Consider the following 20,652-nt stretch of genomic DNA (forward strand, 5'->3'; position numbering starts at 1 on the left):
AAAGTTTTGAGTCTCGGTTTGAAAAAATCGACGTGACTTTAAAGGACCCCAAATCCGAAGTGAACGTGGACTGTTTGCTGGTGAGTAGGGAGCGCCGATGGGCCCCCGGTCCCGTCTCCCCGAATTTCTTACCCTGTGGGACCGAATCTCGCACTCCCGGCTGAGTCACCACCCTGCTTAACTCCGCACCAGTGTTTTGTTTACTCACTGTCGAGCTGAGGGTGCGTGAATGTCTCTGTGCAGAGAGAGCGACTTTCATGCCAGGGAGGCGCCCGCCCGGTCCTGCCTCAGACTTGTCATCTCTCTCGCTTCATGCACCTTTCTATTCTTCGCCGGCTGTCTTAAGGGGCGGTGGACACTTTGTACAAAGGCGTGATTCGTGAGTGCCAGTCCTGTGTGTGAGCAGGAAACTGTAAATAGCTTGGATATACCAATTCCCTGTTCAACCACTTTTTTTTTTTTAAGAGTGAGGTCCTCTTATGTTGTGGTTAAGCACTGCAGCACTGACTTCAGCCTGTTTAGTGTAGACGTTTGCAAATGCTAACTAATGACGTGTAAAACACAGCTGTAAGATTAATATGCTCTTAGAAGTGGGGAAGTAGTCATGGCAGGGGTTTAAATGCATTTTAAACTAGTTGGTGTGCTAGGCCTGGGATAGAGGGCTGCTTGCTTAATGTTTCCCTGCTTCATCATACCTGATGGTTCAATGGATCTCTCCAGTGCTGTCAGTGTTATAATTGCATCATAAGAAAGCAAACCGTAACACTTCCTGACATAAACCCAACATCATTTGGTAGTTGCTTGACAAAAGTGGAGGATATTTTAGTTCTGATTATAAAAAGTACCTCAAAAAAGTGTATGCCAATTTGTTTGGGATGTAGCTGGGTACTTAGATATGCCTAGAGATGCCCTTAGATATAGCAAATTGTAATTTGTGCTTTTATGCTGAAGTAGAGAATTTCTTTTCTTTGTAGCAAGTGATAAAAGTTCTTTAGTGTATTTTTTTCTGGCTTTCTGTTGTCATAGAGGAGAACAAGTAAATTGCATTTGTTCCTAGTATGAACTCTGACATTTGGGGTTGGGGGGGAAGGGAGGCGTGGGGGTGGAGATAGCTCTTAATAGTCATTCTTCATCTTCTACTGCATGGCTCTTAGCAGAAAGCTCTGTTGAGCATAAGGCAGTGGAGAGGTGAAAAGAAGCTAATGAAAGAATCTGTAAAAGTTCATGATCTTGTGTACTCTGTTTAGCTTATTCCTGATTTGTGAGCTTCTGAAGTGTTGGCAGGTCGAACCTACATCCCTGGATAAAAGTGGAGCCTTTTGGTTGTTGCTGCCAGAAGGGAAAATAGCACTGCTTCTTCCAGTTAACTTGCTTCTTTTGATCTAGTTTACATATCTGTCGTCTTAGAACCACAGCTGATGAGGAGAGCTCTGATGCTTGGGATAGACTGTGTCAATTTTGATAACTCAAGACTACTGTCAAATCTGACATTTTTACACCCAGCTTCTATTGATAGATGTCAAGAGTATAGATCCAATTAAGAGTCCAGAGTTTTATGTTAACCATGACTCAATTTGCTAGTATGTGCTTTAATGCTGGCCATACTATGGGGACCTTCCTCCAGTGATAGTAAGGAGGTTGCAGGTATCAAATATGCAGTTGATAGTATCTTTAACTGTATTCCTTCACCTTTTAATCAGTTTAAGGATTTGCCCTTTTTCAGTTATCTTAATTGCAATTTGGAGCTAAGGTGTAGTCAGTTTGGGAATGAACTTGTTGGGATGCTTCCTGTCATGCTTGTGTAAAGTTTTAGAACATGTGTTAGCATCACAGAACTTAAGAATGTCCTTTAAAGTGACAATTTTTTAGAAATCTTCCTAGATTTTTGGGCATACCTTTGCATACTCTTTTAAAGGCAGCTTCTTATGGTATAGTCATCAGAATGATGTTGTCTTTTTTTTTTTTTTTTTTTGCTAGCCCTAGTTACAGATACTATTCTTTTAAATTAATACCAATTAGAAAAGAAAGCGCTGCTTCTGAAAAAATCAGCTGGTAGGTTAACTTTGTATGTGTTTGATCACTGTATCAATCTCTTTGCTGGCTGGACTTTTACTTTGTTTCATATCTCTTGTCCTGTGTTGGTTTGTTTTTCTATAGAACTTAAGCATCCTAGCACTTTCTGAAGAGTTTAAATATTTTATACCAGTTCTTGGTGTGATGATTCACACTACAAGCATCATTCTTGGCCCAAGGTACTATTTATATATGAAATACATTGTAATCTATGTGGATATGTTTTTAAGGAAGAAATGCTTAGGTGTAGGTGTGATTGATCAGCACTTAAAATATCTTCCAAGACGAATACCCTGTTCCCTTCCCCCCAGTCCCCAGTTAAAGAGGGAAACTTGTCAGTCTCTAGGCTTGGTACACTTGAAAAGAAAATGTTAAATTTTGTGATCAGATTCCATACAAAAAAAAAAAATATTTTTTTATAAAACTTCTTAAATCTAAAACCTTTTTTTCCTTTTATTGAAGTTGTGAATTGATGTTATTTATAGTTGTTTTCACTTTTCCTGAGCAAAGGTGTTAGCTAACTGTGTGTATCTGAGTGGTAATATATGAATAACTGATGCACAGACACTTTAAATTCAGCATCTGATATTCTATACGTGTAGGCTTAAAATGCTGGAGTTCCTTTAGTTTAAGAAATGCATTTTTTTTGGCTGTGTGAAGAAAAGTCTCAGCAATGCCCTTAGCTTCTCTTACTATGTTTTTATCCTCTTTAGCTTTAATTCGTTTTGCTTCTATTCTTACTCTTCTTCCCCATCAGTTTGTAGCCCCTGTAGACTAAAAGGCAGGCATGGAATAACCTTTAAATCAGTTTTGTAACCATTTTGGGTTTTGTAAATGTCATAAGCTAGGTTCTGTATGCTAGAAAGATTCTAAATTTATATGTGAAGTAGTATGAGAACACTAAGAAAAGAAGATGGGGCGGGGGGGCTGCTACAAAGGAAGGCATGTTACCGTTTCAGGAAGGTGTGGGAGAAGAGTCCTGACAACAGAGCAGGCGGAAAAGGCACAGTGAGGACTATATAACTTGAATTTACATGCTGCAGGAAGGAAATTCATAAAGCTGAGGTGCGGGAGAGAGATGCGTTTATTTTTCCCATTTTCTCTTGTGCAACTGTAATAAAAACAGAGTAAGAAAACTAAGTTGCAACTGTCTGTAACTAAATTTGTTTGTTTCTTTGGGGCTTCCATGCACTTGATTTAGTACTAGGCTGGGAAATCATAGATAGGCTGTCTTTTCTGATGAGCCATGAGAAGGCCAAAGTTCTGTGTGAAGCATGTGCCACAGCATAATGTAGTGCTTTTTCTCAAAATATCAGGTACTAGGAGTCCTACAGTCCTAAAAAGATCTAGTAAGACTGTGAAGGCTGCATTAGATAGTCACACTCTAGGGTGTGCAGTGATACTGGTGAATACCATAGGTGTGCTAAGTAGAGCCAAAGGCAATGTAAGTAACTAGCTATTAACTCGAGCTTAGTGTCTCATTAATGATATTAAGCAGTGGAAAGTAGTATTAAATGAGCATACTTCTACAACAATTTTGGAATAAAACCAGATTTCTTATTCCTTTGTTTCTTACTAAATCCTTGGGGTTTATGGGCTTCCAGTTTTTGGAGAGTGGGGGTGTAACAGGTGAATGGATGGGGGACATGTTGACCTGAAACTGCCCATGCTTTTGATTCAAAAATAACTAGTAAATGTTCATGAAAATGCTTTTTGGTGCTCTCTCTGCTCTGATACTAACTCACAAAGAGTCTTTTCATGTTTTATGTAGACACTTGAGTAACTCAATTGTTCAAGTACTTAGTCAATTACTTGAGTAGTTGATTTTTAAAACTTCAGACTTTTGATGGTCTTAATTTTCAAAGATGTCAAATGTTTCACTTGTTCAGCAGTTTGGCTTCAAATTAACTGACAACAGTGAACACTGCATATGACAAACTTGTTTTAGCTAGTCTCAAGCGGCTTCCATTTTTGTTGCACCAAAAATACACAGGTACAGAGTGTGATTCACCTGTTTTTCCTAGGTCTATTTCATATTCAGCTACATGAATTCATGTTCATCTGTCTGGCGTAGGAAAAGGCGAGATGATCTCATCTTCGGGATTTGGAGTTCCAAATCTCTGTTGTCACTAGACCTTCTTTCCCTTCTGCTTAACTTGTTAGAAAGCGCTTCTGAAGACCTTGTCGTTAGGGATTTGGTAAATAAAAAATAAATAAATAAAAATTAAAGAATATAACTCAAAGTACCTTTACTTCAGAAGTTCTTATCTATCAAAATAACTGTCAAAAATCACCTTCACTAAAACCATATTAACTATGCTCCTAGAATCTGAGTGATAAAATGCTAGAGAAGCTTGGTATCCGAGAAGCTTACTCATTTGCTAATGAAGTTCATGCACAGAAAAAGCAGAGTTTGAACATTTGCAGATTGTCAGCTTCAGAATGCTGTAAGTTGTCTGGAGGTAGTTCAAAGTAAGGGGAAATGTCACGATTGACTAAATCTCTTTGGACATGTTTCTGCCATTCTTTAGATCCAAGTGCAAGGTCCTGTGCTTGGGTTGGGGCAATCACCAGTATCAGTATAGACTGGGTGTTGAATGGATTGAGGGCAGCTCTGTGGAGAAGGACTTGGGGATATTAGGAGAGAATATCTGAATATCTCTTTCTTCTGACAGAGAGAGACTTTTTACTAGGGCCTGTAGTAATAGGACAAAGGGCAACAGTTTTAAACTGAGAATAGATTTAGATTGAACATAAGGAGGAAGTTTTTTACTATGAGGGTGGTGAGACACTGGAAGAGGTTGCCCGGAGAGTTTGTGGATGCCTTATCGCTGGAAGTGTTCAAGGTCAGGTTGGGTGGGGCTTTGAGCAACCTGGTCTAGTGACCTTCCTTCTCATGGCCACGGGGGTTGGAATTAGCTGATCTTTAAAGGTCCCTTCCAACCCAAATGATTCTGTGATTCTGTAGTTAGATCTAAAATAAGACTTCTGGCTGCCCTAGAAATATAATTCTGTGTCTTCAAGTTACTATATGCAAGCTTTATATGCGGAACTGATTATAATTGCATGTTAGTATTACCTGCTCATCACTAAGAATTATGAAATATATAGGTTGATGTGAAATTAATTATAAAATATGTAACTTGGTATGTTAAAGGTAAAATGCAACTGTAAGTTGGCTTTGGAAATGCAGTAACTTGGTAGATTCTCATTTCAGGTTGCACCTCTTAGAAGACTTTTGTAGTATTATATAAGCCTCTAGAAAGTTAACAGCAGAGATGGTGGGACTGTCAAAATGTTAGCATTTGATTCACAGTGTATGCTAGGTTTTATATATGAATAACAGTTAACTTATCCAATTCTTCTGCTCATAAAACTAGAGGCTCTAAGAACGTAATTATTTATTTTTCCTATAAAAAGTTTTAATCAAGAATGATAACAGAAGATTGATGTTAAGACACATTTCAACAAGAGGGATAAAAAACCCAACCAAAACCCTGTAGTAGATTATAAGTGCTCTTATCAAGTAAAAATATTTGTAAACAATGTCATTTTCCCTGGCAACTGCCGAGTGTTTTAGTTTTTTGGTGGTGGTGGGAAGGAAGAGGGAAACACCTGGAATTTGTTTGTTGGACAAATTGAATATCAACTTGCTGGTCTGTAAATCTCTGACTTAGATGACAATGATAGCTTCAGGAGCCACTTATTGAGAACTTAATAAATATTTAGAAGCACTGTGAGCAGATAATATTGGTAGCCTCACAGTTGCTGTTAGCAGAATTCCCTAGGACATACTTTAGTACTACATAAAAATAAAAAGCTTTTTTAGGTCTCTTACCAAGGAATACTGAGATGTTTGTCTCGATACAGGATGTTTATCTTGAATTTGAGAGGTCCCAAAACATGTAATTAAAAACTTCTGGTTTTTTTGTGGATGTTGCTTGATGCTATTTATCGAAACTCCTTTGTCATCAAGAAATTGCAGTTCCAAATGGAGATACTGAAAAACTGAACTTCCTTCTTTGAGAACAAAATTAGAGAATGGTTGAAAACTATTCTGTCTTTGCCTTAATTTGTCCAATCATTCAAGCAGCAATAAAGCCAGAAGGATGGTGAGACAATATTGGTAAAACTGTAAGTACTATGTAGACAATACCCAGTTATAGTGCATTTAAAACAAATGCAGATAATACTGTCTTTTAGCTTTCTTGGTAGTCTGCTGAAATAAACACCTGGATTAACAGTGGTTGAACAAGAGCTGAAAATTGATCTTTGTGAAGAAGAAAAGTGGTTTGGAGCTCTTGTTGTCCATAGTGTTTTGCTTTGCCGAGATGATTGGATCTCCTGTAGTGTATCTCTAGTCAGGTTTCTACTTGGGCTTTTCAGTATTGATGGATATCCAAACATCATTAGCAGAGTATAACATGCTGTGGTGCATCTTTAGTTACAGCAATCTAGAGACTGTCTAGACAAGCAGCAGTTGCTTGGTCTGGTTAGTTACCCACCTTGCTAGGGGAGAGCCGGCACAGGATCGGTACCAGCTTCTAACTGGAGCACAGGTCAAAGTCTATTCTGATACTCAAAATCTTGTAAAGGATTGGCTTTAACTAACTGAAAGATTGCCACTCCCTGTCAATATTTATACAGTACAAATTGTCATGGGGACAGTACACAAGATCTCTTTATTAATTTAAATCCAACTGCCAATTTCTTTATTTCTGCTTTCCCTCTTAAATTTCTTACATGCATTCATTTTTTTCTGTTTCTTTTATAGAGTTGAGAAATATGTGAAAGTTTTCTTGTTTTTTCAGTGGCATGTTCTGAGATGATGCAAAGACCTGATGCTTGGAAACCTCTGTAGAAAACACTACACAAACTAAGGCTTTATTTTGGACTGTAGGTTGGTACTACCTACATGTGTTTCTAGCTTGTGTGTCTGGGATACAGGACTTATAATTGATCTGGAAACACAAGTGGAATACATACGTGTTTTTTTTCCTACAGATCTTCATGAGTCATAATATTCACTTTAAGAAAATATAACTAAGAAATCCTTGAATTCTAATAGTTATGCAAATATTGAGTAATTATGTCTTTATCTTTTTTCTCTTAAAAGCTGCATAGTATTTAGGTAGTGCTGCATTGTATTCAGGTATATTAAATTCTAAGATATGAATATATTCAGAGGAAAACTGACACTTCCTGATAAAGTCTCTTGATGTTAGATGTCCACATATAAAACGCGTTAATACAAGATGGCTGTTTTCCCACGTAGTCACTGACTGCTATGAAAATATTGTTTCTATGGAAGCTGGGCTTCTTTTTTAGCAAACAAATAATAGCCAAAAAAATGCCCTGACTACACAAAATTAAGTATGTCATCTGGAATGCACTTTCCAAAGAAGAGGCCAGAAGCTTCTCCTGACTCTGGAGATTTCAGCTAGGAAATTTTTTCCTGTTTTGTGGTTGGGGAAGTTATATTTTTAAGATGGTTAGTAGGACTTGTGTTATAGCCATAATGGTTATTTCAAATGGGAAAACGTGAAGGAAGGATGGTCAGGGCATTTGTCTCATACTGGCCACTGATAGATGATACTACGCTTACTATTCCAAGAAAATGGAGATCTTGAGATAAAAACAGGTTATTTATTTTATGTCCATATTTTGGTTAGAAGCTTCTAAAGAAAACTAAAAAATTTGTTTCTTCTCTCTAAATCAGTTACTTTGGAAGATGATTTGGAAGTCTGCCTTTTTAATATTTAATACCATGTGCACAGCGAAAGTAGTATTTCATTGAGTACAACTGATCGTTATTTCACAGAATGATTGAGGCTGGAAGGGACCTCTGGTGGTCATCTCGTCTAACCTTGCTGCTCTGGTGGGGCCACCTAGAGCAGGTTGCCCAGGATGGCTTTTGAATATCTCAGGTAGAGAGGTAGACTCCCTGGGCAACCTCTCTGGGCAACTGGTAATTTTCCACTTCTCAGCAGTACATTTACTTGGTTGATGCTTCATAGCAGAGAATAAAATTCACTGAAACTAAACAGAAAAGTAATTAGTACTCATTTTGCAATTATTTGTAGAGTTCTCTAAGTGTTTTGGCCTTCTTAACTTGGTCAGTAAATCTCTTTGTAGCCCAAATCGTTTTCTTCTGAAAGGCATCTGCAACAGAAGACTGGAAGGAACTTTCTGCATGGAGGCAATTGTAGATTTGGAGATTTTAAGCATAAGGGTTTGTATCTGAGAGGAAAGTTGCTGTGAATTGGTAAGCTCATTAAGTTTAATTTGTGACTGCAGTTGAAACAGATTAGATGTAGAATTTTTATGTTGGAGGGAAAAAGAAAGAGTGCTCTGATGTTCATTTTACACTCCAGTAGTGCCACTTCAGTTTTTCATGATTCTGAACATTGGTAGCATTGTGTTTTCTATATCTGTGTGTGTACGTCATTCTCCTTCTGACAAGCAGTGAGGGAGGCTGGGTAGGACTTTCTTATTGGCATGGGAATGTGGAAGACTTTTTGATACTGATGGGGCAGGAACCTGTCCTTGGGAGATAGGTGAAGAGGGAGGACAGACTGCCTATGGTAGAAGCTGAAGTGCAAGGTGTCAGTACAACAAGCAGCACCTTCCTGGAGTGTGGATGACAGAGTCCAGCATGTTAATTCCAGCACTGAGATCTAGGAGCACCCTTTGACTGGAAGTGTGGAGTGACTCTATGTTAAGGTACTTAGGAGGGAAGGAAGCCTCTCCAGCCAGGAGATGATAGAGTAGGAGTGGATGGGGAAGATCCTTCAGGGAGGCACGAGACTGAGCATAGGACCATGAGTTTGTGCTGGTTATACTTGCCCCATGCCTTTTCACAGATGCGAGGTTGCGCAGAACAGTACCAGGCATGACATGAAGCTGTAGTTGAAAATAGAAGTAATACTGGTGCCTCACAACTTTGTCTTGATATTATGCGCTGCTGTCAGTGTTAGAGGTGGAATTATAGAATTTCCTCATGAGCCCTTCTTCGTTATGAAATCTTATTATACCAATATATTATTACACTAATCTCTTCTTAGAGGGTAGCTGCGATTGTAGGTGTGGAAAGAACCCTGTCAGTATTAAGCTGAGAGAATTTACTCTCCCTTTGCGAAGAGGAAAGGTTCTTCTGCCACTTCAGTCTACCTAGCAGTTCATTTATTGCTCTAATACATTTTCTGAGAGCTGCTGTCCTCCTCCTCAAACTCCAGTTGCTACTAAGTTCATTGGTGATTAAACAAACAATTGCCAACATACCAATGATATGGTTTGTGGTGGTCTTGGGACCATTCAAACCTGCTATTACGTGCTATATATCCTCTTTTGTAGGAATACAAGGCCAAAAATGGTGCCAGCCAAATGGTAGACTTATTAGGACTTGAAGTTTTTGCTCTGCTAGCATTGGCAACAATTGTCATGGCTTTTGAAACGGGGGCTATTGTTGCCAACACTAGCAGAACAAAGACTGTGACAGAAACAACAAAATACCCATTAAGGGCTATGGAGTGAAAGCTGAACTACTGATGTGATTGTGTGTTTTGTTGGGTTGGTTTTTTGGTTGTTTCAGGTTTTTTGGTGTGTTGTTTGTTTGTTTTTTTTTTAGTACACTGAATTTGGAATTGGAGATGTCATTAAGAAGCTAGGCTCTCTGTGTACTCTCTCTGTAGAGAGTAGATTAGTGTGCTTCCTGGAAGAGCTTTTGTCTTCTGTCTTTTACTAAAATGCTCGTGGCTACTTTCAGCCTTTCTCATACCCCAAAAACTGTTTTGTGCATGCGGTTTCTGGACATAGCATGACCTTAAAGTGTTTGGAGGTGCTTTTGGCTTGTAAAAACTTCTCAGACAGTTGGAGAAATCTTCAGAACTAGTCACATTGTGGTTCTGAAACAAGCTGTGAAGACTCTTGTTAGGAAGACCACATTCAGGAGAATTCTGGGTTGTTTATCTAAAGAATAGAGTTGTAGCACAAAGAAGGTCTTGTATCGAGTAACTTGCACACTCAGAGCTGTTCATTGATTCCACTTGGCAGATTGGATTGGAGTAAGGAAAGGACTAAAAGTCTCTGTTGCTTTTAATTCTTGATGAGTGTAAGGTCAGAGAAGTCTTTGAAATTTTCTGTTGTTTCTTTTTTGTCCTAAAATGCCTTCAGGCTCTCATAACAAAGCTTTTATCTTTCTTGATGCGATGTGTACATATTTTCATCAGCAGTTTGGACTTGAGATGTAATGAGAGATGCCATTTAGAGGAAAAATTTAGAGGATGCTGGAGCTGCTTCAGTTCTGGGACTGCAACTGTAAATGACTCCTATGTAACTTTTTGCCTTCTGTATGGTGCAATTGATTTTGGCTAGGATCAGGGAGGAATTGGGATGGCTGCATTGTTCTTGACCTTACCTTTTCTTTTGGTCATGACAACCTCCTCTTTGAGCTCTTGGCAAAGAGGGGAGTCAGATCAACTTTACCTTCATATAAAGCATAGTTTCTATCATAGTTCTTGATAAGTTCATGGGAAAGAAGGGTCTGAGAACCACAAATTCTAGGGGAAAGAAAAAAGGAATTTTTTTATATACCCTTTTTCATTGCAGTTTGATAAACTCATAGACATGGTCAGGAATAAAATAAGAGTGATTAAAACCATGTATTTGCAAGTTGGGAAGTTTCTTCCCAAGTTTCTGATGCCCTGGGAGTAGAAACTTAATTTTTCAATTTAAGATTCAACCAGAACAGGCAGCTGAAGATTTTCTTTCAAATCAGGCTGTCTTGTGAGAGGTTGACTAACTGTACCAAAACAGGACGTCTTTAATTTTCCATCTTTCTTGTGTGTTTCAACATCAGCAAACTTACCTTCCAGTGGTGTTGCATTACTCACATTTTGTGGGAGGAAATAACAGTATCCAACAAAGATGTATTTTGGAAACAGTTTGATGAAATGGTAAGCTTTTTCTGCAAGAGGAGTAATCAGTCAAGTCTTTACATTTAATTTAAAAAAACAATTGACTTATGAAGTGATGGGTTAGCAAAAGTGAAAAAAATGAAATATGGCTATGAGTTTTTGAAGAATTACTTTCAGAAGTAATCTGATGTTTTCACAAAATATATTTATTTTCTTAGAAGAGTTGGAATCAACATAAGCTTTTTCATAACAATGGAAAAAGACACAATCTTTTTTTTTGACAAGTAACTTGCAACTTTGAGGTAACGCTCATACTTAAGATTAGACAATCTCTTGTAGATCTTGCTTGCCTTGGAATTGCATCATGATAAACAAATGGTTTTCAGGTATAATGATGTGCAGCTCATCCATCCTAGAGCTATGGAAATGAGCTCTTTTATTAGTTAAGCCTCCTTTCTTCATCTAGAAGAAAGTGAAAGCGGTGTTAACAAAAAGAGCTCATGCTTAAGTTGGGCGAAATGCCTGTGTCCCGAGCTCTGCAAAACACAAGAATCAATTTTTTAATACAGGAGGGTGTTGTCTGTTACTAAGTTCTCATGTTCTTCACTGTTCAGATCAGTTAATTTTTGTTTCATTTCTACTGCAGAAGAAGTAAGGAAGTAATCAAGTTCTGATAGGAAGAGGAGGAGCAACTAATTGGGCAGATGACAAAAGAAATAATCTTGTCAATAATGCCAATCCTGCCTATTCATAGGCTCTCAAGTTAGTTCTTAAACTTGTGCAGTGGATATTTGCTTACTATAAATTACTTCATTCTTAATAGTTTTAAAAAATCCATTTGACTTTGAGATTGTGGAAAGTCAATAATTTCAGTTAAATACTTTCTCCTGTTTGAGTACCAATCAAGTCTCACCTGAAAAGACAGAGAAGTTGAAATCAAAGTTGGTGTGCCATATTATCCTCTCTTCTCCTCCTACTTAGTAAATGAAATATCAACAAATAGGGGTCATCAGTGCAATATAAGACTGTCATCTCGTCCTTTTGTACTTTTGAATATTCCTAACTGTAGAACACAAAACAGATTTCACTTACAGGATGGTGGTAGGGAACAAGAACCAAAGGAAAAGCTCTTTGTGTAGAAGGAAGTCTTGTCTGTCCGTAAGATATAATACAAATACAAGGTTTGGAAAATGAGCAGAGAAATTAGGAAGATTATAATTAAAGATGATTTTGGGGTTGGAATTGTTTGTTTGGCCTGTGGTGACTTAAGTCAGGGTTTCCTGATTTCTTCAGGCTTTTCGTGAGACTGTTTTGAATTTCTATTTCCTGCATCTAAAATAAGGAAGTACTCCCCCCCCCGCCCCCAGATTTGTGGGTTTGATGGTGTGGAGGCAAGCTCCTGTTTGTACTCTTTTTAGGAGGTAGGGAAATTTCCCTGGTAGTATCATGTTGTATTTGAAAAACAGACATCAAGCTTCAAACACACATGTGGCGAATATCAATGACCAAAAAAACTCTACAAGAAGACTTTTTAAACTAAGTTAAAAGGAACGTGTGGATCTTTTTATAACATACCAATGAATATGCAGTGTGAAACTGTGCTATTTTAATATGAGCCATTGCTCTCAGATTCTTAAGTATTTTGTTAGGGTTGAGTTAGTCTTTAGTTACAGATGTTCCCACAGATAAATAGGGGAAACTAGTTTGTCTGAATATAGACTTATGACTGCAAGATACTGTTTTTAAGTAAAGAAAATTAGTTTCTCTATGTATTAGTATATATTACTACATGAGCCTAAAAATGATTTTGCTTCAATACAATAAGTAAATTTTTACAATGCCTTAACTTTTTTAGTAGCATGGAAACTTTAATGCTCATAATGTTCATCAGTCTCAAACTTTGCATAAACTGCGTGGTAGGAATTTACTGTATTTTCTAAGGGGAAAATTGGAGACAAATTAAGAAAAGCTTCATGAAATTTGATGCTTTTTTATGGAAAAAGTTCAGTACTGCTTGACTGTTTGAGCTCTGTGCGTGTATACGAAGCTGTTAAAATGAAGATGTATGCATTTTAAACTTATAAACTCCTAAGTGTCCAATGCTCAGTTGTGTAACAGGAGGCTGTTCCTGTTTGCCAGTTTCCAGTAGTGTAATCACTGGAGGTAAGGGGGAAAGATCACTAAAATGTTCCATTGACCTAAATAGTTTGAGGGTTGTAATAAATAAAGTTCATTAGTTCTTTGAAATAATTTTCCTTCTTGTTAGCCTTACATATTGAGTAGGTGGTGTTTTTCTACCTTAACGAGTTCATGTGCAACTATTGCTTGCCTTTTACTTTACTTCTGAAGGTGTGCTTCACAGGTTTCTAGGAAAGCCTTTCTGTGAAAAGCTTCATTAGTCACTTGAGATCATCATTAAATAAATGAGTTGTCTAGAAAGAAAAGATTTATGTTCAGTATATTCACGGTACTTGTAGAGATACATATATACACGCACACAAATATATATGATGAAAAATATGAAGTCCTGACATGCATTTTCCTTTAAAATAAAACCCCCTGCAAATTTACTTGAAGTACTGTAAACTTCAGAATAATAGGAGTTTTTGTTTTCAATACTGTGAAATTACAATTTCCTATTCTAGATTTTGTTAGAAGGAACTATGATGAGAATATTTCTATATCCTGTGTGATGGCACCAAAAAGGCCCAAAGAATTATCTGCATAAAGTTTGCTAATATGTAGTTGAATTAGAGCTAATTTTGGTAAGACATCAAATATATTGTTTTAAAATATCTCAAAAGATCTCTTGGTTGTCAATTGTTTTTATTCAGGCTGGCAGCCTGTCACAAATGGGGTCCTCCAGGGATGGATACTGGGGCTCATGCTGTTCAACATCTTCATAAATGATCTGGATGATGGGATTGAAAGCACCCTCACCAAGTTTGCCGATGACAATAAACTGGGTGGTGAGGTGGACACTTCAGAAGGGAGAGCCATCTTACAGAGAGACCTGGACAGGCTGGAAGAATGGGCAAGTAAGAACAGTATGAAGTTTAACAAAGACAAGTGCGAAGTTGTGCACCTGGGACAACATAACCAAAGAGCCCAGTATAGGCTTGGGTCTGTGTGGCTGGGGAGCAGCCTTGCTGACCTGGGGGTGCTGGTGGACAGCATGAGTCAGCAGTGCACTGCTGCAGTAACAAAGACAAACTGGATCCTGTGCTGCACCCCCAGGGGTGTTGCTAGCAGAGATGGAGATGTGATCATCCCACTCAGTGCTGGTCAGGTCATACCTGGAATGCTGTGTCCAGTTTTGGTCCCCACAATTCAAGAAAGACAGACTGGAGAGGGTCCAAAGAAGGGTCACAAAGATGATCAAAGGGCTGGAAAACCTTGTGACTGAAGGGAAGACTGAGGGAAGACTGAAGGAGTCTCCCTGGAGAAGAGAAGGCTCGGGGGGACCTCATCACAGTATTCCAGTACTTAAACGGCAGCTACAAAGAGGGTGGAGGCTATCTTTTCTCAAGGAGCCACATGGAGAGGACAAGGGGCAACGAGTACAAGTTACACTGGGAGAGGTTTCGTATCTATATAAGGAAGAAATTTTTTACAGTGAGAACAATCAATCACTGGAACAAACCTCCCCAGGGATGTGGTAGAGTCCCCATCACTGGAGGTTTTCAAGTTGCAACTGGACAGGGTACTAGATAATCCCATCTAGGCTCCTTTCATCTTATGAAAGGTTGGACCAGATGACCTTTCAAGGTCTCTTCCAATCTGGGCTGTTCGATGGTTCTGTGATTCTCAAGCTTTTGAGAAAATAGCTGTATAGTGTTTCACTGGTTGGTTTTCCCTTTGTCTTTTTCTAGCTTTGGTTTCAAAGCATCAGTGAAGTTCTTGAATTCATGCAACAATCTGTTTGCAGCAGTGCTAGTTAAGCACACAATAATTATATATACTTTATGTACAAATTGCTTTCTTAGCCATAGCTATCAAGGCCCCATTTTCTGAGGCAACACTATACACGATATGGTATCTCTGCTGAGCAGCACAATGTTCATGTCATTTGTCTTGTAACATCAGATCTGGTCAGAATGAAAAAAAAAAAAAAACAGACTTAAGGAGAAAAATCTTTAAATCTAGTGGCGTGAAGAGATGGAGGAAACTCAACCAGAGAATGCATACACAGTAAGTCTAGTTTCTAAATGGACAAAAAGATAAACTGCTGTTAGATATTTTCTTAAATGTTTTTCATCCTAAATGGCAACTGTACATTGCAATTGTGTCTGAATTAAAAAAAGAAAAACAATAGGAAAAGCAGCTCCTGTAGAGTTTTTTTTTTTTTTCTCTTTGTGGCATTTAATACCTTTCAAGTGAAGATGAACTCTATCTGTAAGGAGGAAAAAAAATAGTGCCAAGATTTAAACCAGCGAGTTCAAGTTACCCATTTAGGTTGGGAAAAGATCTCTGCTAAGTGAAGAGAAACTTGCAAAATGATCAGGAGTCAGTAGGAATCCTTACACACTCAGTAGATTTTGTCTTATGATGGCTTCAGGTGAGAAGTTGCTCAATTAGTATATAACTCTCCAAATTAATAATTAGCATAGAATAAAGTTTTCAGTAAATGGGTTGTAATTCTTTTTCATGAGTATGGCAGTAATACAGATAGTTGGGATTATGAAAGATTGCTACCATATACAGTCAACTGTAGCCAAGCAACAATTAAACTGCATATCTTCATGCAGTAAAACTTATTTGGGCATAAAATCATGACTTCAGGTACGCATATCAATATGCTTTCAAAAGATAACTGAAGTAGTTGGGTGAATCTAGTGTCATTCTGATGGAGCCCTAAGAATTTAAAAAAAAAAAAAAATGCCCAGACTATGCTCTAATTTCAAGTGTATTTTTTTCTCAATTCTGTAATAAAGCTTAAAAGTGCCAGAGATTAATTTTAGAATTTCTCTTTTAGAATCAGACAGGTGTTAGGGTGATCTATAGCAACAATTTCCAGGTCAGTGTCCATCAAGAGTAAGGCCACAGTCTTGCTGCAACAGCATCTTGTCTCTGTTTTGTAAATCAGCGTCTAATACAGCTACTTCCCTTATGCTACATGCAGTAGCTGTAGCACTTACATAAATTTTAAAAGCCATATATCTTTCTGTTATATTTTGGGGTTTTCGGGGGGGGGGGGGGGGGGCAAGTCCCATGATTAAGAGCAAGAGATGTATTAGGTGAAATAAAAATGCATCAGAAAAACTCCATGGAAAAAGCAAATCAAACACCAGCTAGTGCTTTTGGTCTTTTCTTGGTTGTGGTTACGTAAGGCTATTGGCATCCTCCATTCATTTTTGACGAAAGAGGCTGCTCCAACATCTGCTGTGCCAAACGGGCAAATTCAAGCTCTGTTACTGTGGTGTGGCAAGGAAAAGAGGTTAAATCAGGATATCTTTTAGTCATCCTTTTACCATCAGCTTTCTGTTTGTGTTTTAACTAGTTCAGAATACAGTGTGTTGACTCTTGACAGAACTGAAGATGTAAGCCATGTTTATCTTTTAAGACACTTAAATGTATGTCTTTCCCTTTTTACAGAAAGCAGCAAATTTATTCTGAGGATGGGATAAGAAATGTAAGCTATAATATCTTATTATTGGCTTTGCCATTCTTGAGATCTTACTGCTGACTCTGCCATACTTATTGATGCTTTGGCATTTTGGGAATTAAAAACCAAAATATGTTTTTGACGTGCTCACGATACTGAACAGTGTCTGGAACCAGAGTGAGTCAGGTTGTAGGATCTTCAAAAGATTTTCAGTTCTTAAGATTAACTTTTATGTAGAAACAGCACGTGAGAATTTAGAACTACTCAGCTCTTTTTCTGAACTTTCTTGGTTTTGTCTTCTGGACAGCCGTGAACTTTCATATTGGTTTTCAGAAGGAATAACTTGTCTATTCATAGATGGGTTTGGTTTGACTCGATGTTAATCTTCTACTGTATTCTTATTTCCTTACAGCAATAGGAATGAATAAGAGGTATAGCCAATGGTATCATAAGTGATACAGTCATCTTTCAACCTGCATTCTCATTTATAAAAACTGGCTTTTAAATGAATCTGTTAAACTTGACTAAGTGTCATCTTCCAGAGAATAAATGGATTAAGAGGTTTTTCAATGAGATACGATTCTATAAGAATTGAGATTTGTCATGTCATAGTTCGATAGGTAGAGAAAGGGACAAAATTATTAAGAAAGGACCAGTTCACATGCTGGTCCCTTAAATGCAAATTGGGAGAAGCAAGAAAGCAAGCTCTCAAAATTTGAATGTGATATGATCTTAAAGTTGATCTACAGTGATTTAAAAAAGAGGAAATTCAGTTCTTTTTTATTCGCTCCAAGACATGCAATGTGGTTTCTTGCCTGAAGCAAGAAAGGGTTTTTTTCAGTGTGTTTTACATGATGCTATTATATGAAATCCTGCATTGCTTGTCTTCTCTGAAGACTTTGTCTTAAGTGTAGAGCTCTGCGTCATGAACTGCTTGTAATTTTTCAGGTGCAAAAGAGTGTGTGTCACTGTTGCAGTTTTTGGTCCTTCTTATTTCTCCTGCCAAGCAAACAGTTTTTAAACTGTGAATCAAAATGAAGGTGATAGGTCAGGGTTTTTTTATTATTTTTAAGGGTTGGTTGTTTGGGATGTGTAAATGTATGTATACAGAATGTATACACACACACAAACACTTCCTGCTGTTAGACCTTTCCTAATGCCAAATGGTTGGGTTTTTTTCCTTTTCTGAATCAAACTGCTTATCTGTAATTCAGAATCTAGTTAACTTTAATAACAGAGTTATGTACTTCAATGCCAGTGCATTTTGTTTGAATACCACAAAAGATGTAACTGTTTTCTTAATTTCATCTTAAGTCTCTGAGGCTAGGTAAGTATGTTCAGTTATAAAATGACCATGGTTGGTAACAAGCATCTGTTTCCAAAATGGCTGTTTACATGCATGTATTTATGTAGTTCTTCAGAAATTGGCTCTGTGGTCCAGCAGGGACTTCTGGAAAGTGAAGTACAGGAGGTCTGACAGAAGTATAACTCTGAATTCTTGAGATGATACTACTGCTCTTTAATTATGTTCTGGAATATCAGTTGTTGATATTTTGTAGTATTTAGGAATTGGGAACCTGCTTTACTAGGTATTCTACAAGCATAGAGTTTATATGAATGGGAAGTAGCAGATACTACCTGACTTGACTGGACGTGGCTTTTGAACCACTAGTTATATAAACATATATACACATACTAGGTATCAGAGTGTCCCTTAGTTCATGTAGATTTCCAAGAAAGTAGTGCTTTTTTTATGGCTTTTTTTTTTCTAATTGCGTGCTGGAAAAATGCTTTCATAAAACAAATGCTGGGGAAAAAAAATCATCCAGAAGTTGGACACAAGTCAAACATAGCCTTTCATTAGCTTTTGTTTTATTTTTTAGAAAACATGTTTTCATCAGTTTTGCTCTCTGCTTAATGAGAAACTAAATGACAGCTACTCAAAATGGTCTGTGGGACAGAGGAACAGAAAATGTAATGTTAGTGTGCTGTGATTTGTTTCATGGCAGTCTTTTATGGTGTGACAAAAATATTGCTCGCCCTCGTCTCCTGTAGAGATTAAGTTAATCAGCCGAAGCTCAGCCTTGCTCCCTTGTAAGGACAGGCAGGAGAGACTTTGACAAGATTCCATGGTAGTGGCAATGGTCCAGACAGCCCTGGCTCTCTTTCCTCTTGGGCTAAGATTTGTTTTCCCCCCCTCTTCTAAATCTAAAAGAAAATCATGCCTTTGGAGGACTTAATCAATCTACTGCATCCTCTTTGGGTGGGGGTGTGTTTTTCCCAAGTTCTGAAGTGTTACGTGGGGAGAATAGTATTAGGGAAGAACTGACTTACTCGTTCGTATCAGTGTAGCTGGAAAACTTGGTGAAAGAGTTGTTTCTCAGCTATTTCTTAGCATTTTAGTATTTTTCATCCTGTGATAGCAGATAAGTTTGGTGAAAATACCCAGTGTTCTAGAAGTTGAATACCACTGTTTTACGAAGTTTTGCTGTCTGTGTCTCATGCGTGAGCAACTGTATGAGAAATGTGTGTATATGCTTGAGCAACTGTATTGGAAATGTTGGAACATACTTTGTTTCTTGGTATATGAAGTCAATGGCTTTAGTTTTCCTCAACCTTGATTCTCAAGGCTTGAAAGGAACATAGAAAAACTTATTTGCATGTCCCTAAACAAACTTGCAAACCTAGTAAATCACAACATCTCCAGGCCCTTTCGCAATTAAAAGTGTTGGATCCTACAGATGAGTTTATAAATAGTTCCTCTCTTCCTCTAGTCTTTAAATACTGTACTTGAAAATCCCAGGTAAACTGACTTATATTCTTGCAGTGCTACATATGATAAAATCCTTACTGATTATCATGTGAGAAACTTGCAATTGGAAAAAGCCACCCTAAGTTTCCATGGACAGCTTTGGTTCTGTTCTGTCATTTCAGTACTTGAATACGGAACCATGTTTTCATGTAGGTTTTTGATTTTGTAGTTATACCTTTCTTTTTTTACATGCAGTCCAAAGCATTCAAGATTTTAGTCGTGACTGTACTATGGTGTCAGAAAGGATAAAAAGAGTGTTTAGAAGAGATTGGTTTTAAATACTGTTGAAATATTTCTTGACCTGAAAGTAGTCTCTATTAGTGGCTTGAAAATACACTTAAACATCCAGTATAAATTAAAAATTGTGTTACTAGTGGCATTGTCTGTACATGTTATCCCTTTTTCTTCAGGTGGATTTTGAAAAAGAGCATGTCTCTTTATCACACTTTTTTTTTTAATTGCTTAAAGGTAGTGGATAAAAGCATGTTGTAGGTCAATTTATAAATGTAATGCATTGGATTCTGGAATCTGGAAACAATTTGTTAGCAGAAGTGCTTTGTTCTATATTAGCAGTGCAAATCCCTGAAAAAATGTGAACAATTTGCTGTTTTGTTCCTTTTAGTAACAAAATCCTGTCAATTCTGAAGAATCTTAGTACTTGGCGGTAGAAGTAACTTCTCTATATCTAAAATAATTCTCATGGAATTTTTATTACCTTTTTAAAAAAAACACATTACTTTAAAATCATTCTTGTGGCTATATTCATCATGGAAAAAAGAATAAATATAGAAAAACATTGGTTTTATGTATACATAAATCTTCTGTTTTATTGAAAGTGAAGTTTTTCTTTTAATCAATACATGAAAAAGAAGTCCATGGGCTTTGCTAGGGTTTGCATTATGAAACTGCATAATGATGCACAAATTCTTTAGTGTTAAGTTGTTGTTTAGTTGCATATTTCAAATATCTGTTTGACTTGTGATTGCTTGTGATGGAATGTTTATTACAGAAATGTAGCTAGAGCTCTGACAGGAGATTGCACAATCAGAGAAGCTTCTCAGAGTTGATATTCTGCTTGAGTTGTGCTCAACTTCCCATATTTTTTTGTTTTGCAGACTGTAGGCTGCATGTGACACCAAAGAAAGGCGTATAGCTTTACAAATTACTATTTCAGTTTCTACAAAGTGTTTTTAGTATAATTCTTTCATAACCTTCATTTTTGGACTTCTGTCATGGCTATTCACCTC

At 37.4% G+C, this 20,652-nt stretch overlaps 1 protein-coding gene across 1 annotated transcript in view; it reads left to right on the forward strand.

Annotated features, from left to right (window-relative positions):
- Positions 1-8: 8 nt before the first annotated feature.
- The window catches only part of LOC104078477 (rho-associated protein kinase 1-like), a gene marked incomplete at its 3' end in the record, with an annotated part of 56,272 nt that continues 35,628 nt past the window's right edge, over positions 9-20,652 (forward strand). The window contains exon 1 of the mRNA XM_009580124.1: positions 9-80. The remainder of the gene's footprint in view (positions 81-20,652) is intronic.

Source organism: Fulmarus glacialis, unplaced genomic scaffold, assembly GCF_000690835.1.
Source record: "Fulmarus glacialis isolate BGI_N327 unplaced genomic scaffold, ASM69083v1 scaffold9296, whole genome shotgun sequence".
In the NCBI taxonomy this organism is placed as follows: Eukaryota; Metazoa; Chordata; class Aves; order Procellariiformes; family Procellariidae; genus Fulmarus; species Fulmarus glacialis.